The following is a 19,656-nucleotide window of genomic DNA, read 5'->3' as shown; positions in this document are numbered from 1 at the left end:
ATTAATTAATAAACTCCTACCCCCAACATCTTCTTTAAAAAAAAAAAATTAGGATTTTAATTCCTTTTTGTACATTTTTACTTTTAGATCAAAATCTTGTCTCTAAATTAAGCCCTTTTCAGCATCGGAGGTTACAATGGTGCAATAAATATATTTGGGAGAGTGATGATGTAAGACCAAATTACTGCGTAATATTTACTAGGAAGTTTAACATTGTCAAGTTGCTTTACTATTTTTACTCTATTTTAGAAAAAGGGAGGGAGGGCATTATTCCCTGACATGATGACTTCATATGGTCTTTGTAAGGATGAAAAGCACAAAAGAGCTTAAAAAATTGTAAATCATTGTACAACTTATAATTCATAGTGGGTTAAGTCAGCTGTGTCTTAGAAATATAAAAATTGAGAATGGAAAAAATAATAAAAAATAGAAAGGAGAGACTCTGAATACAATTATTTTTTCCAAAGAAGAAAGAGTAAGAGGGAAGAAGCTCAGAGTTTGCAAAATATACTTTTAAGTTCATAAAAGAAAAATGTCAAGAATTCAAATACATTTATTCTACTTAAACTATATTTTCATTATAGTGACAATTTATTGTCTTTAGTTTTTTGAGTAAACACCCCATTAAGTGAAATATAGTAGAAAAAGCATGCTGATGAGTATGTAGAAATGAAGGTGTAGAGTGTGGGTAGAAGTACCTGTGGAAGTAATAATATTTTTGCAATTCCAAAAGTTTGTCCCAATTGCTTGAGAGCAAAGAAACACATCAAGAGAAATGAAACTGGAGTGAGTTTTCTAGAAAACTTATTTTAGATGAAAATCTCAAAAAGCTTTTAAATTCCAGAGGATGCACGGCAGCAATTCTGAAACTTAAAGGACAAAAGATTGCCACTAGAGGTAAAGCCCCTGTTCGAGTGTGACCCCAGAGAGAGCACTTGCCTCTGTCCAGACAAAGAAAGGATGGAAGTGTGATAGGTTTCTGACTGCCAACACTGATGCATGATCTTTTCAGCTTGACCTGACACGGCTGCCACTTCTGGTCTACTGATGCCCAAAACCCAAGTTGTCACTACACCCTAATAGCTTTGATGACCAAAAAATAATATATTATCTCTCATTTTCTCTAGGAATGAAAAGAAAAATCTTCCTCAATCCAAAAATATTTATAAGTCATCGATAATCATAATATTAACAAAATTTATATAATGTTTTTTATGTTCCAGGCACTATTCAAAGCTCTTTATATTCAATCCTCATAATGATCCTGTGAAATATGTACCATTTTTATACACATATAAATACATATATACACAAACATACATACATGATTGCAAAATATACATATATTGTTGATATATGTAATTTCATATTTGGTTTATATCTTTAAATATTTTATTTTCATCACTCAAATACTACAACAGATGATATTTTGCAAATGAAAACATATACATAAACTTCAATGCCACAATTCATAGTATAAAAATGACAGGGCTTCCCTGGTGGCGCAGTGGTTGAGAGTCCGCCTACGGATACAGGGGACACGAGTTCGTGCCCCGCTCCGGGAAGATCCCACATGACGTGGAGCGGCTAGGCCCGTGAGCCATGGCCGCTGAGCCTGCGCGTCCGGAGCCTGTGCTCCGCAACGGGAGAGACCACAACAGCGAGAGGCCCGCATACCACCAAAAAAAAAAAAAAAAAAGACATAGGTTCTTCGTTTTACTTTTTCAGTTTTCTTAATAAGCATATACTGTATAGATCCATTAAGTTATATTTTTCAACAAAGAAAAATAATACATTGAATTAAGATTACAACTAGAAGTGAGGCTTGAAGAAAACAGAGGAGGAATTAGAATTGGTCAAATATCTCATGAAGCTTTGCAAAACTGCAAATATCACTTCACTAACTTTTGGTTGCTAAACACTCTGGCCTTCTTTTTCTCCACCCTGAATGAAAAATGTTTGTCAAATCTGATTGTTAATTTACTATTATTGTCTACAATGCATCAGGCTCTTTGCTAGTCACTGGTGACTTACTGAATATAGTGACATGGAGCTTACAGAATAGGAGGAGACGAGTGTGTACAGCAGTTGTGCAGTATGCTAATAGCTAAGATAATGGAAGTCCCAACTGCCACAAAACCACAGAGCGAGAACATTGAGGCCAGCCTAGGAATAATGTGTATGTGTGTATGTGTATGTGTATGTGTGTGTGTGTGTGTGTGTGTGTGTGTGTGTATAAAATCAATGTCTTATTCTGAAGTAATTAAGGGAAAAGAAGCCAGAGGAAAGGTGACTTAGGCAGAGAGCATAGATTGGGCAAAATACTATCTAGTCCTAGGGAGAGAATCCATTTTGATCACACACAGGTGCAGCTCTTACCTTGCTAAAACTGAAGGAGTAGGTGAAGGAAGTAAAGCGAGGGGCAGGGTTCAGAAGTGACAGAATCTGGAAAACTCAGGAGTCGCTATTATAGAAGCAGTTAGAATTCCATTTATCCTTGATGGCTAGGATCCTAAAAACTCAGCTTTCAATGATTATATTTAACTCCGTTTTAAAATTCTGAATAAAACAGTTGTTCTTCTGACATCAGGGAATTCTACTAAGACATTAAGATATAAGGGCAAAAGATACAGTGAATGCTCTACCGTAGATGTTGGAAGTACAAGTTCAAAAAAAACGGTGTAAAGAAAGTGTGTGTCATGATTTGTCTTGTCTCAATTACATGTATGCTAATAAAATTAAACATAGAATCAAATTTCTGCCAACTCATATCCTGAGCTTCTTAAAATTTTAGAATTATTTGTCCTCAAACAACTACCACTTTTAAGATTCATATTAAGATTGAAGGCACGGGACTGCCCTGGTGGCACAGTGGCTAAGAATCCGCCTGCCAATGCAAGGGACACAGGTTCGAGCCCTGATTGGGGAAGATCTCACATGCCACGGAGCAACTAAGCCCACACGCCACAGCTACTGAGCCTGCGCTCTAGAGCCCGCAAGCCACAACTACTGAAGCCCACGCACCTAGAGTCCGTGCTCCTGAACAGAGAAGCCACTGCAATGAGAAGCCCGCGCACCACAACGAAGAGTAGCCCCCGCTCGCCGCAACTAGAGAAAGCTCATGCACAGCAATGAAGACCCAACGTAGCCATAAATAACTAAATAAAAATAATAAATGTTTAAAAAAAAAGATTGAAGGCACGAAATAGCCAAAAAAATTGAAGTTGGGACGATGCACATAAATAGAAAGTAAATAAATATCTAGTCAATATAGTGATAACCAAGGTAGTGGCCAGTTCAAAATATCTACTGTGCAACATCTAAATACCACTCTAAGTTTCTGGCCTTGGTCATACATATAAATTAGGACTAGTCTACTTCTCAATAGCATGTGTTAATAAATGGAGTAGATTAGGGCATAGAATGAGAAGCCTGCTTGCATTTTCAAATATTTCAATTTCAGTTTTCAGAGCAAACCCAGTCATTTTTAACCTAGCTCCTGTATCGTCTTACTCAAAATACAGATAAAGTCTGAATTTTAAATTAACATATAAATGACTTTATGTTGATTTAGAAAAACTAAGCTGACCCTCAGGTCCTTTAACCATCAGTGAAAGCTAATGAAATAAAGAGCATTATAAGTTATGGGGAAAGTGTCACCAAATTTTCATTGATTCATTCAATAAGTATTCATAGGGCATGAAGAATATAAAATTCCCTGCACTCAATGTCCCTATCATGTACTTAAATACATAAAAATTACAATTATAAAATGCTAAATAGCAGTTGTTTTAGGCAGGGTTCTCCAGAGAAACAGAACCAATAGGATATGTGTAAACGTATATTAAGAGATTTGTTTTAATTGTAGGAAGGCTGCAAGTCTGAAATTTGTAGGGGAGGCCAGCAGGCTGGAATCTCAGGTAGGATTTCTATATTACAGTCTTGAGGTAGAACTAATTTTTCTCTGGGAAAACTATTTTTGCTCTTAAGAACTTCAAGTGATTGGATGAGGCCCACCCACATTATCAAGGGCATTCTACTTTACTTAAAAGTTCCTAATTATGTGTTAATCACATCTACAAGATAGCCTCACAGCAACATCTAGACTAGTGTTTAGTTAGACCAAACAACTGGGCACCACAACCTCACTAAGTTGACCATAACTTAGCCGTAACTGTCATGGCAGTTCAAGACAATACACACTCAAAGTAATTATTCAGAGATATAGCATTTGATATTGTAGGTCCTCAATGAATTTTAATCATATACAAATCCTCTCATCCTGCAGGATGACAAAAGAAGGCCTGGCAAGTGATGAATCTTGTGCCACTATGAGAAAGAATTATTAACTAGAGAACCATTGAGCAGAGGACTCTGCCATTTAAGCAGGGAGTCCAAAATAGCTTATTTCTATTGAAATATTCCTCATGCCATGGCCAAGATGATAACTGAGCAAAGGAGAGGAACATAGTCCTAAGAGTAGGCATCCTTATCTTTCAGAAATGGAAAGAAGATACAGGAAGTAAATTTAAGAAAAAGAAAAGCCATCTTCAACATTAGGTGCTGGCCTAATATTATTAGCTGGACCTTGGTGTTGCTAGGAGGTTACCAGGTATTCACAGCTAGGTCTTCGTGTTCCACTATGAACAATAAATAATTTTACAGAACATCAACATCAGACAAGGCCACCCGTGGTTGTGATGGATCAAGACAAAAAGACCAATCCCTATACATGTCTGAACGTGAACATTGTCTAAACCACAAAAATAGCCCAACATCCCCCTACCCTGGCTCATGAGTAACTGCTGCTTCTTTATGAATTGTAGCTTTAGTCTAGCTCTGTTATTCCCTCCTTCTAGACAGGACCTCTTAAAATACTGAATCATGGAACTACCTAAACTTCCTGATAGCATCCAACTCAGAGCAAAATCTAGCTTCTTTAAACTCTTCCCCAAACTACCTACTATGAGGCCAAATTCTACAATAAATTGTCTCTAACACCCTGATACTGAGGTGCTACCTAGTACCCCATGGCATGGTATCTCTCCTTACAAGAGCAATAAACCCTAATTGTTTGACTACACATGCATTCCTGGTGATCTTTAGCAGAGGGCATGGACAAATGTGAGCAAGTAAGAAAGAGGCTAAGTATTACATGGATCAAAAATATGGTCTCGGAATTCCCTGGTGGCGCAGTGGTTGAGAGTCCGCCTCCTGATGCAGGGGACACGGGTTCGTGCCCCGGTCGGGGAAGATCCCACGTGCCGCGGAGCGGCTGGGCCCGTGAGCCATGGTCGCTAAGCCTGTGCGTCCAGAGCCTGCGCTCCGCAACGGGAGAGGCCACAACAGTGAGAGGTCCGTGTATCGCAAAAAAAAAAAATACGGTCTCTAGTAGATAAAAAGAATAACCATGGTAATTATTTTACCAGATCAGGTGTCAACTGAATGACTACAATAATACACAATATACAGAATCTTTACAAAAATATTTAAGGTATACTTAAGTGTAAAACTGGCTACTTCTTTAACTGCAAAATGGCAAAGAATTCATCTTGAGATTAACTCATGAGAAAGTTTATACTATGCAGGGAGACAAACCAAATATCACTTTGGCATAAAGGTTGACTGATTGGTAATTTCATGACAAGCAGATATTCTGAGTCTAAACTCTCTCAATATACTCATTTGGAAATCATACTTTTCTTCAATGAAGATATCCAATTTGGAAATTTTGATACTATAAGCAACCATCTAAATATTTCTTCCTGGCTATCCATTATCACTGATAATATCTATATTTTGAGTGTATAGCTTACTTTCAAAACATCTACTGTGATCAGAATGCATACTTGGTACTAAATCCATGACACTCTACCAAAAGGAAAAACTGAACTCTATCAATTTTTATAATACTTGAACTATCTCTGTACAACATGTAGGCTGTCACGTGTGAATGGAGGTTAGAAACAAACCAGTGTGCATGTGCATGTGTGTGTCTAAGATCTCTGCAGCATTTTCTTGTTTGAGATCACCTAGCAGCCTTGGGTCCTCAGGCTCTACCCTGGGAAATATGAAGGCACTGGATGAGGAACTGTAGCCTGATAGGCAGTGTACTGATTTTGCAGATGTACTCAGAATAAAAGAATCAACCTCAAATAGGGCAGCTGTATTTTATTTTTTTAACTTTTTGGTCACCCCAAGCGGCATGTGGGATTTTAGTTCCCTGACCAGGCATCGAACCCACACCCCTGCATTGGAAGCATGGAGTCCTAACCACTGGACTGCCAGGGAAAGCCCTCAAATAGGGCAATTTTCATAATGACCCATTACATGGTTTGAAAAGATAAAGGAAACAAGGGAAAAGTCCTGGTCATGCTACTGTGGATTGGTTTGGGGTTAAGGATCAGATGAGGAAGCACCAGGAAACAAAGAAGAGACATTCATAGTGAATGGCATTCACCCAAAGGGAAAGCTCTTTCTCATGAGAGAGTTTGGGTGAAGAATGAGTTTATGGAAAACAGCGTTGAATATTTCAGTCAGCTTTCTTCCAAGATGATTTCATAAGCATGCCTCGTATATTAAAGTTGTCCATAATAATTTAGGTTTAAACAATCATCTGAAAAATTAGTAATGGTGAGAAACAATGTAAAAATAACAAATGTGGAAAACTTCCCAAAAGGTTCTCCTTATTCAAAAGGGCTCGATCATTAAGATAATCCTATCAGCTTGTGAACACAGTTTAATCTTTTAGTTAGAGTCCAGTCCTAAACAGACTGTGGAAATTTACAAAGGAAGAAAACACTTGAGTACAAAGAATACAGGACACTTTTAAATCATGGAATAACTCTTAATGAACCTCAGAAAGGTCCTGTTGAAAAGAATCAATATACATGCAGTATAACCTCCCAGACCTCGAGTCAGCCTCAAAACATGAGTCCTTCAAGAGAGAAATTCTGTGCATGTGATCAATGGTACACATTGATTTCTTGTTTTTCTGGTGTTACTTTCATTTGTGTTTCCTGTCCCTTTTTTGGAGGGGTGAGGGTTGTCTTCGTACCTGCTCAGTTGCTTTTTTTTCCCGTAAATTTATCAACTTTTTATTTTGTTAAGGAAAGACATTACAAAAACACCCCACTAACTATTATTCTGTACAAGAAGGACAATTATAACATCAAAAGGTAGGAAGGGTATAATAGAATAAAGAACAGTTTCTTCAAGTTACGACAGTTAGGAAACTTATGCCAACATCACACACACACCATCATCATTTTCCTTATATTTCTCCTTTTGCCACCGAGTAACAAAACCTTTACCCTGGACTGGTTACTAAATGAGATGATCTCTCAGGTGTCTTTTGGATCTATGATTTTATTCATGTTATATATTTAAAAGAGTAGTCCATTTTAAATTTCCCATTGTCTATCTCCTACACATGGATTATTGGTATTTTCAAATACCAAACAGGCTCCCTTCTCCCTTATTTTTTAATTAAAATTCTTATGGAGATAGTTGTATATTCAAATGCAGTTGTAATATAGTTCACGTTTAGTTGTAAGAAGTAATATACAAATCCTGTGTTCACTTTCCCCAAACTACAATAACATTTTGCAAAATATGAAGATATTGAATGGATGCAATCCACACTGCTTACTCTGATTTCCCTAGTTTTACCTGTACTCATTTGTGCATATTTACGTGTATGTGCGTGGGACGGGGGGGTGGTGTTTGGTTCTGTACAATACTACTATCACAATTATATGTTCATGCATCCACAACCAGTCAAGAAACAAAACAGTTCATCACTGCAAGAATCCTTTGTGTTGATTTTTTATAACCGCACCGCCCCCCAATCGCTCAGCCCTGATCCCTAATTCATAGCAACATTTTCATTTCAAAATGTTATATAACTGGAACAATACAGTATTTAACCTTTGTGGCTGATGTATTTTACTCAGAATATTCTCTAGAGAGTCAAAGTTGCTGTGTGTATCAACACTTTGCTCCTTTTTATTGTTGAGTAATATTCCGTGGTATGTATGTGCCATGGATCATGTCCATGCTTTCACTGAAGAACATCTGGGTTGATTACACATTCTGGCTATTAAAAATAAAAGTTATTTTTTACACAAAAATCCAAAGAACAGAAGCACAAATAAAGCCTTTAATGGAAGTTTGCCATCATAGGGAAGGTAGAGGACTATTATACGTATGTACAGGGCTTACCCAGCTGAATGTACTACTTTCATTCTAGGCACTGTTCAAAAAGATTTTAAATCATTTAACCTTCAGAACAATCCTAGGAAGTAAATACTGTTAGATGCCCATCTTATGGGTGAAAACATTGAGACAGAGAGTGGTTAATTTTCTCAAGGTCACATAATTTGTAAGTAGTCAAGTTGGAATTTGAACCCAGGCAGTCACCCCACAGATAATTAATTACCATAGTAACAGTTCAACACAAAATCAGAAGAAGCAGAGGGACCAACTGAAAAGTAATTATTTTTTTAACTGTTTACAAATATTTCCTGGCTTTTATGAGTTGGATCATGGGCATGTCATTTGACTTCACTAGACCTAGATGTATTTAAAGATAAAGTAGGGTGAATCTTTTATCATATATATGCTTTCTTTCAGAGCTCATGCTTTAGTCTTTACTGTGGTTGAAGGAATACATGCCCAAGTGGGAGATTTTTGACTGCTAAAGTTGGCAGGTCTCAATAATTTCAGGGAACTCAGATTTATATTTGAATACAAAACAGTAGAGCACCAAACATTCTATATTTTATATTTACTTTAAAACAGATTATTTTAGAATGCTCTTATCTGTGACAGAAATACATTTCCTCTGAGAAACGTTTTAGTTCTTACTTTAAGGCAAGAATCTTACAAATGTTTATGCCAACGTGTCCTGAAATAGCATCTCCAAAATTTTATGAGCTATTAAATTTATCACAAGAGAATCAGAATAAGACCTTCTCTTCTCCAGTATACTCAAACTGAGTTCTAAAACGAATAATGACAAATAAGCACATTTTTCATATCTTCTCCTGTATGCACATTATCCTTTCACTGACACTAAAAAAGACTAATTTTATCTTTTTTAAGTTTCATTTTTTCATCAGAATTTATGGTTTCTTTAGGGCATTTTTAAAATTCAAAGGCATTTCAATTGTATTATTAAACTAATGTATAATACTGTGCAAATGATGCATAAGTTGAAATTTCTGTATAACATAGAGGTAAACATGTTGACCTATGTCAAAAAAGATAGATATCATAACCCTGGTATAGAATGTTATATTTTAAATTTTAATGGACAAGGTAATACTTGGAAAGAGAAACAGTAAATTGTATCACAATCTATAATGGTACCTAACTTCAATTTATTTTTTAATTTTTCAGATTTAAGAAAGGAATTGCCCTTACGCCACAGAAAATATATCTTGAAATACATGTCTCCTTAGAGAAGTTAATATGAGATACTTCAAAGAGGAAGACTTTTCAAACAAAATTCACCTTTATTGCATTCCTGTGGAATCTGATAAATCATTGGTCAGGAGAAGACGAAGTCTCACATAAAAGTCTAGAAGGAGAAATTGACACCACTTTTCTAATAGTCAACAATTTGACAAGCACCATGTAGAAGTTGTTGGTTTCTAGACTCTTTTATAAAGTTGTTTCTAAATCACACACACATATACAAAATCATAGCAATTTTATGCCGTGCAGTTGCAGACATATAAAAAATTGTTTCTCCCAAAGGAAGCTGTTTTTAATTAAATGTTATGCCCAATTAAGTTCAGTTAATCGTTTTGGTGTAAAATAGCTGCTGTGGAGTTGTTTTCCCTGAGGGAGTAAGCAGCTCTCTGGCTTTGGATTAGAGAACAAACAGCTGAAAGCAATCAAACGTCATTCCAGCACCACAAGAAGTTTTTTTGTTTTTTTCTTAATGTGGTATCATTTTGCCTAGATACCTTTGGCTTGTAATAAGGCTAAAAGTGTTGGTTCAAATGACAGGATATTGCTTGGTTTTTCTAAGTGCCTAAATGCCCTACAGTACAGATGCCTGCAGAGTAGGGGCGTGGTCTCATCAGCTTACTGCACTAGCATTTCTAAGGAGCAGTTAAGTGGGAAGGGGTAGTCTGAGATTTATCTTGAGTGCATGCCAATGACAAATGTACTTATTTTTCATTGGTCCCTTTTGAACACAAGGTTTTGCATCAATTATAACAAGTAGCAATGATGTTGCATTGTTGCACTGTTTTGTTTGCCTAAGAAATTAAGATACCAAAATTTTTTCAATTATATGTAACATTTGAAAGATTCTTAGTCATCTTAACTACAGTAATCAAAATCAAATTGTTGAACAAGGTACTCTTGAAGGACTCAAGATTAAAGACAAACTGCATTTTTATTCCAACAGTGATGGAAGCCTGAATAAGAAAATTCCTCCTGACCATTAAATCTCTAAAACAATGTGTATAGAACTCTTCCTACAAGGTAACACATTACTGTACTATGCAGAATGGAAGTATTTTTCCTTATAATCCTTACTGTACTATATATAAATACGAATTTATATTATAAAAGCAATGCATTATTTCTATGCATGATCTTCTTAAGGAATTACAAATTAGTTGTCATTCTTCAAAATGTTCTGATTTTTTCACGTTAGGTTCTAATAAGTCCAGCAGATGCTGGAACCCTACAAGAATAAATTGTAATTCTTACTACATAAAGGGACTTTCAAGTAATGCACATTTTCATAATTTTAAATTAGTGAACTAGAATAGTCTAGTGTTTTCCAAATTCAAATATAGCAAAATGGCATACAGATGCAATAAAATAATGGATTTTAAGAATTTTAGAATTTTAAGTCATACTGTCATGTAAAAATATTCATTAAAATTTCTAGAGCTGTCTACCAGAAACCTCAAATTTAATTCACTTCATTGTGTAGTGGCCAGATGGGAGTATGGGTAATTATGGAAGTCAGGGGACCTAAAAGTTAACATGGAGATGTCAGAAGAAGGAGGGGTATTTGGGATAAATGAGATTTGCACACCTGAGTGACTTGCCGAGGCGATGACAGTCTCAGAGGCAAACTCTTGATGAGCAACCAGAAGTAAAGGCACAGAATCTGGGAAGTTGTTGCAATCTCTCAGGCATGATTTAGGTGAGGATGTACAGTTCCTATGGACCCAAGTTTTCATGGAAACTGACTGGCAGCTAAGGTAACCAGAGAAGTAGACAGTATAAAGATATAAATGTTTCTCAGGGAAGCAAAGGACAGCATTTCAGCTGAGGCCATAGAAGGGCATGGAACCAATAGTTGAAAAGCTACAGGAAAACCACAAAATCACCTCCCTCTCTTCTCTCACTCTGAAAATGGCTTTATCTGCTCTATAGCATTCATGATAGAAAGTGATCATCACTAATAGCCTCCAGCTCATTTTCTCCTTTCAAGAGAGTGATGCCTGACTGATTGGAATCACCTGGATTCAGTTTCAAAGTCCTCATGGAAAAGGCTCATTGGCTTAAATCAGCTGATCAACTATTTGTGGCTGCAAGTGGGGTAACAGGGATATCTGAGCAATGAGAAGTCAAACAAACCATCTGTGATTTCTACATTTCTATACAAAGTAGAACTTTACCAAAAGAATGCATCTTAGGACAAAGTTCCAGAATGGTGATGGGAACTGGCAAAAAATAATTGGGTCACTTAGTAGGTTTGTAAGTCTGTCAGACATTTGAAATATTTGAAAGACTTGCAAACCTACTACAGACAATCCTTCTGAGTTCTTAAGTGGCTTTTGCAAATCCAAAAAAACCCCACAAATTGTCATATTTTCTAGAAATATTTTCTCTGAGCACATTATGTTTCTTTAATGGCAGATATTTTTATTATCTTTGATAAAATAAAAATTTTAAATTATATGTAGTAAAACTGCCATTTTTCCATCATGATTTCATTTATTGATTTTATTTAAGCTAAAAAAAAGGCATCATTCACCCAGAGAAATCAAAATACTGAACTTTTTTGTATTTCTTCTGCTGTTGGATTTCTTTAAACTTTGGCTCCTGTGAGTCTCAGAACAAATGTATTGCCCTCTTTAAGCAAGTGCATAGTCCAGTAAGCCTATAAATCTATATTTAGCGTTTCATCCCACTTTGGTGGCCATTCAAATTTATACTTCATTTTATGTTTCTATTATATGTATTTCCTGTAAGCTACTTCAAATCTTTTGTCAAAAAGGCAGGTTATGAGTAAATAACTTTTTTCCCCTCTTTTAGATTAAATCTCATTATTTTTATAGGAACCAATGGAGAAAAATGATTCACTTAATGTAGTTTTCACATAAAAACTTTTAAAAGTTGTAATATATCAATTTTACTAAACAAAAATGGTTTTTATCTTCCCTATTATGTTTTACAGTATGTTTTCTTTTTAAAGTTTGCCTTCTTTTTAATGCATTAGGCAAGGGCAATAGTATTTTTCAACAGCCAATTTGCCATGGGTCTGACAATCTAGTGGATGCCAGCTGTGGTGTTTGAATTAAGTATTGGCAATATTCTGCTATGCCAGCTGTTTACCCTTTAGTTGTTATATTGGGGGTGGCCCTGGTTACTTTAAAGTTTCCTTCTTACCCTTCGGAAATAAGTATTTGATTTGAAGACACCTGTGGGGTTTGTGAGGTTGATGATCTATCATATCTCTTTCACCTTTAAGACTTAAACTTTAAAATATGAGATTTATTGCTGGTAAAGCTGGATGCAATATGTGACTAGGAACTGAAGCCAAAAATAATTCCCTAATAATTCCAATTGAAGCCTTACCAGTCGGTCACCAGAGGATCCTAGCCTTTCCCTCAACACACCAAATGCAAAGAACCCAAGAAACTAAGAGGCAGAAGAAAAAGGACAAGTGAGTTTGATGGACCTGAAAGGTTCTGAATAGTGTTCTAACCCAGATTTCCCATAGCAAGTAGGAAGAAGAAGCAAACCAGAGCAAGAGTGAGAGGTGGAGAGGAAAAGGAAGAGGAGGAAACAAGAAGAGTGAAGTAGCCCAGGCTCAGATTCTCTTTCCCAAATAATATTAGTCAGATAGGTCACTCCTACTTTTGAGAAGAGCAACAAATAAGATTAAAGAGAGAGTGAAAGACACTGATCCCTTTGGATCAAGTGGGAGGTCCCTTCCCTTTAGATGGGGTTAATACACATAATTTAGAGGCTCACTAACAAAAGATGGAGCTAGCATAAATAATGTGGCCTCAACTCTTTTACAAATATATTAAGCTCATTATATTTGCATTGTTAATTCACTAATTTACCTAAGAATTTAAAGCAACCATTGAATCAACGTGTAAGAGCAGAAAGTATTTACTCTGAACTCTGCAATACTTCAGTCTTATCACTTGCTCTGATTCAGCTACACAAAGTTAAGCAAACATCAAAAGCTCTCAGCCATAAAAAGAAATGAAATTGAGCTATTTGTAATGAGGTAGATGGACCTAGAGTCCGTCATACAGAGTGAAGTAAGTCAGAAAGAGAAAGACAAATACCATATGCTAACACATATATATGGAATTTAAGAAAAAAAAAATGTCATGAAGAACCTAGGGGTAAGACAGGAACAAAGACACAGACCTACTAGAGAATAGACTTGAGGATATGGGAGGGGGAAGGGTAAGCTGTGACAAAGCAAGAGAGTGGCATGGACATATATACACTACCAAATGTAAAATAGCTAGCTAGTGGGAAGCAGCCGCATAGCACAGGGAGATCAGCTTGGTGCTTTGTGACCACCTAGAGGGGTGGGATAGAGAGGGTGGGAGGGAGGGAGATGCAAGAGGGAAGAGATATGGGAACATATGTATAACTGATTCACTTTGTTATAAAGCAGAAACTAGCACACCACTGTAAAGCAATTATACTCTAATAAAGATGTAAAAACAAAAAAGGAAAAAAAAAGCTCTGCGAACCTCAGCTTTTATACTTATGTGATAAGATAATAATGCCTCCCTTTCAAGAGATAAACTTATATAAACAAGAAGATAACATTTTATAAGGGACTCATTACTGAATATTTTGCAAAATTCAAACCCAACATACTTCAACTAAGTCAAACAAAAGATGGTGCTAAATAAAATGTGTCAACAGCATGAACATAACTTACAATCCATTTGGCCTATCAAGTTTTGAAAATACACAGTTCCCAAAGTTTCTTGGTTCTTTTCGGGAGACTTAATTTGCATTATGTAAAATTTAAACATGGAGAGAGTTAATGAGAATTCTTAAATTATCCTACCTTAAATTTACATAATCCATGTTTAATGCCACTGAGTTACAGAAATCAGCATACACGTAACTCATAACCACCCTATCAAAATAACTCTTAAAAACAAAATTCAAAAGAGGGGTATTTTTCTTTTTACCAAGATTGAGTAACAGGGATCAGATGTATCCTCTTACTTAAACAACTAAGAAAAAAAAAAACTGGGTGGGACAGGGAATATATAAAACAACAGTTTGAAGTTACTAGACATTTCTAACTTCACAGCTCTAAGATATTATACATCAGGTAATTAAGGACAAAGTGTACATGATATGGCAAGGAAAAGGGAAACCATGGAGGGCTCTGCAGACTCCCTGAGTTGAGCAGGTAAAGCTGGAAGACCAGAAAGGCCACTAGATGGTTAGAAAACCACATAGAGAGCTCCAGAGATTTACGGCGGTTTCCCCTACAGACTTCAGCCAGGTAACCATGAGCTCATGCATGTGAAGAAATTACCTGGGGCCCAGAAAAGGGATTAGAAGGAATAATCTACAGTAGTCACCAGCTGAATGGAAAAATCTCAGCATTTAAGTGACATCATGTAGACTACTCAGAAAAATTCTCTTACTAGTTTGGCAAAATTGGCCCTAGAGTAATAATACACATCCTACCTAATTACGTTCTAAAGCAAGAATCAGTAGGAATCAAATTACTTCCAAGTAAATTAACTATCCCAGAACAAAACTCAAGAATACACATACAATACAAAAATATCCAGTACTTTCAATAACGCAAAACATTCACTCACTTTTTGTTGAGTTTTCCAAGAGCTCAACCACGTTCTCGCAGCAAATATCTGAGGAAAAACCCGCTTGTTCTCCCCGCACGGCGAGAAGCAAAGGAACCATCTTGAAACACACCGCAGCACTCTTCTTAACAAGGCCCAACCTCGGGAGAAGCTAGTTAACAGAGCCTAACCAGATGGATATCATTAGAGCTTAATTGAACCGCGGGAAGGGAAATACACACAGCTGTAGCCATTTGTCCTACCTGAGGTGGGAGGAAAACACTGAGAAACACTTAGGAAAATCCCAGTCCAGAGGCATAAGCTCACTAAAAATTAAAAGAGCTGTGGGACCACTTCAAGTGGCCAAATACCTGTGTTATAAGAGTCCTGGAAAGAAAGGAGGTGGGGTGGGCAAATATTATTTAAAGAAACTAATGCCAAAACTTCTCCAAGCTTGAAGAAAACTATAGAACCATAATTCCAAGATGTTTCACAAACCCCAAGAGATGTGAGAAAAACTACAAGGCATTTTATAATCAAATTGTTTGAACCTGGTGATAAAGATAACATCTTAAAAGAAGACAGGGGAAAACAAAGGAAGAAAATTAGATAAACAACAGATTTCTTGTTGAAATTCAAGTAAGCCAGAAAACAGAGGAGCAACACCTTTACTTTTTTATTTATTTATTTTTACTCAAGATCTTTTATTTTTTTATGATTATTTTTTTCAAAAGATAGTTTCCATTTTATTTTTTCTCTTCATCTATAAGTTAAGCTTTATGGGGTAAGGTGTACGTCTCCTTTATGTCTATAGCAGATACCCCAAAGTCATATAGACAGGGTAGCTTAATAAGTATTGCTGAAGACTGACCAGATTCTATTTAAGAAATCTATATTAACACCACCCTGACAACATTTTTACATCTGGCTCCAGGTAATTTCAGTTGTTTGGCTAAGTTTTTCCTCAAAATTCACATATACATATGGTTTACTTTATTTATTTATTTTAATTTTAGAATTTTATTTATTTTTTTATAAAACAGATTCTTATTATTCATCAATTTTATACACATCAGTGTATACATGTCAATCCCAGTCGCCCAGTTTATCCCCCCCCACCCCCTGCCACTTTCCCCTCTTGGTGTCCATACATTTGTTCTCTACATCTGTGTCTCTATTTCTACCCTGCAAACCGGTTCATCAGTACCATTTTTCTGGGTTCCACATATATGCGTTATTATACGATATTTGTTTTTCTCTTTCTGACTTACTTCACTCTGTATGACAGTCTCTAGGTCCATCCACATCTCTACAAATGACCCAACTTCATTCCTTTTTATGGCTGAATAATATTCCACTGTACATATGTACCACATCTTCTTTATCCATTCGTCTCTCGATGGGCAGTTAGGTTGCTTCCATGACCTGGCTATTATAAATAGTGTGGCAATGAACATTGGGGTGCATGTGGCTTTTTGAATTGTGGTTATCTCTCTGGGTATATGCCCAGTAGTGGGATTGCTGGGTCATATGGTAAATCTATTTTTAGCTTTTAAGGAAACTTCATACTGTTCTCCATAGTTCCTGTATCAATTTACATTCCTAGCAACAGTGCAAGAGGGTTCCCTTTTCGCCACACCCTCTCCAGCATTTACTATTTGTAGATTTTATGATGGTTCCCATGCTAACTGGTGTGAGGTGATACCTCATTGTAGTTTTGATTTGCATTTCTCTAATAATTAGTGATGTTGAGCAGATTTTCATGTGCTTCTTGGCCATCTGTATGTCTTCTTTGGAGAAATGTCTATTTAGGTCTTCTGCCCATTTTTGGATTGGGTTGTTTGTTTTTTTAATATTGAGCTGCATGAGCTGTTTATATATTTTGGAGGTTAATCCTTTGTCCATTGATTCGTTTGCAAATATTTTCTCCCATTCTGAGGGTTGTCTTTTCGTCCTGTTTGTAGTTTCCTTTGCTGTGCAAAAGATTTTAAGTTTCATTAGGTCCCATTTGTTTATTTTTGTTTTTATTTCCATTACTCTAGGAGGTGGATCAAAAAAGATCTTGTTGTGATTTATGTCAAAGAGGGTTCTTCCTATGTTTTCCTCTAAGAGTTTTATAGTGTCTGGTCTTATATATAGGTCGCTAATCCATTCTGAGTTTATTTCTGTGTATGGTGTTAGGGAGTGTTCTAATTTCATTCTTTTACATGTAGCTGTCCAGTTTTCCCAGCACCACTTATTGAAGAGGCTTTCTTTTCTCCATTGTATATCCTTGCCTCCTTTGTCACAGATTAGTTGACCACAGATGTGTGGGTTTATCTCTGGGCTTTCTATCCTATTCCATTGATCTGTGTTTCTATTTTTGTGCCAGTACCATATTATCTTGATTACTGTAGCTCTGTAGTATAGTCTGAAGTCAGGGAGTCCGATTTCTCTAGCTCCATTTTTTTCCCTCAAGGCTGCTTTGGCTATTCGGGGTCTTTTGTGTCTCCATACAAATTTTAAGATATTTGTTCTAGTTCTGTAAAAAATGCCATTGGTAATTTGATAGCGATTGCATTGAATCTGTAGATTGCTTTGGGTAGTATAGTCATTTTCACAATATTGATTCTTCCAATCTAAGAACATGGTATATCTCTCCATCTGCTTGTATCATCTTTAATTTCTTTCATCAGTGTCTTAGAGTTTTCTGCATACAGGTCTTTTGTCTCCCTAGATAGGTTTATTCCTAGGTATTTTATTCTTTTTGTTGCAGTGGTAAATGGGAGTGTTTCCTTAATTTCTATTTCAGATTTTTCATCATTAGTGTATAGGAATGCAAGAGATTTCTGTGCATTAATTTTGTATCCTGCAACTTTACCATATTCATTGATTAGCTCTAGTAGTTTTCTGGTGGCATCTTTAGGATTCTTCATGTATAGTATTATGTCATCTGCAAACAGTGACAGTTTTACTTCTTCTTTTCCAATTTGTATTCCTTTTATTTCTTTTTCTTCTCTGATTGCCATGGCTAAGACTTCCAAAACTATGTTGAATAATAGTGGTGAGAGTGGACATCCTTGTCTTTTTCCTGATCTTAGAGGAAATGCTTTCAGTTTTTCACCATTGATAATGATGATTGTTGTGGGTTTGTCATATATGGCCTTTATTATGTTGAGGTAGGTTCCCTCTATGCCCACTTTCTGGAGAGTTTTTATCATAAATCGGTATTGAATTTCTCAAAAGCTTTTTCTGCATCTATTGAAATGATCATATGGTTTTATTCTTCAATTTGTTAATACAGTGTATCACATTTATTGATTTGCATATATTGAAGAATCCTTGCATCCCTGGGATAAATCCCACTTTATCATGGTGTATGATCCTTTTAATGTGTTGTTGGATTCGGTTTGTTCGTATTTTGTTGAGGATTTTTGCATCTATATTCATCAGTGATATTGATCTGTAACTTTCTTTTTGTGTAGTATCTTTATCTGGTTTTGGTGTCAGGGTGATGGTGGCCTCATAGAATGAGTTTGGGAGTGTTCCTTCCTCTGCAATTTTTTGGAAGAGTTTGAGAAGGATAGGTGTTAGCTCTTCTCTAAATGTTTGACAGAATTCACCTCTGAAGCCATTTGGTCCTGGACTTGTTTGTTGGAAGATTTTTAATAACAGTTTCAATTTCATTACTTTTGATTGTCCTGTTCATATTTTTTATTTCTTCCTGGTTCAGTCTTGGAAGGTTATACCTTTCTAAGAATTTGTTCATTTCTTCCAGGCTGTCCATTTTTTTGGCCTGTAGTTGCTTGTAGTAATCTCTCATTATCCTTTGTATTTCTGCAGTGTCAGTTGTTACTTCTCTTTTTTCATTTCTAATTCTATTGATTTGAGTCTTCTCCCTTTTTGTCCTAATGATTCTGGCTAATGGTTTATCAATTTTCTTTATCTTTTCAAAGAACCAGCTTTTAGTTTTATTGATCTTTGCTATTGTTTTCTTTGTTTCTATTCCATTTATTTCTGCTCTGACCTTTATGATTTCTTTCCTTCTACTAACTTTGGGTTTTGTTTGTTCTTCTTTCTCTAGTTTCCTTAGGTGTAATGTTAGATTGTTTATTTGACGTTTTTGTTGTTTCTTGAGGTAGGCTTGTATTGCTATAAACTACCCTCTTAGAACTGCTTTTCTGCATCCCATAGGTTTTGGATTGTTGCGTTTTCACTGTAATTTGTCTCTAGGTATTTTCTGACTTACTTTGATTTCTTCAGTGATCTCTTGGTTATTTAGTAACGTATTGTTTAACCTCCATGTGTTTGTGTTTTTATGTTTTTTTCCCCCTGTAATTGATTTCTAATCTCATAGCCTTGTGGTCAGAAAGGATGCTTGATATGATTTCAATTTTCTTAAATTTACTGAGGCTTGATTTGTGACCCAATATTTGATCTATCCAGGAGAATGTTCCATGTGCACTTGAGAAGAAAGTGTAATCTGCTGTTTTTGGATGGAATGCCCTATAAATATCAATTAAATCTATCTGGTCTATTGTGTCATTTAAAGATTGTGTTTCTTTATTAATTTTCTGTTGGGATGATCTGTCCATTAGTGTATGTGAGGTGTTAA

Source organism: Pseudorca crassidens, chromosome 4, assembly GCF_039906515.1.
Source record: "Pseudorca crassidens isolate mPseCra1 chromosome 4, mPseCra1.hap1, whole genome shotgun sequence".
NCBI lineage: Eukaryota > Metazoa > Chordata > Mammalia > Artiodactyla > Delphinidae > Pseudorca > Pseudorca crassidens.
This window is presented reverse-complemented; position numbering follows the sequence as displayed.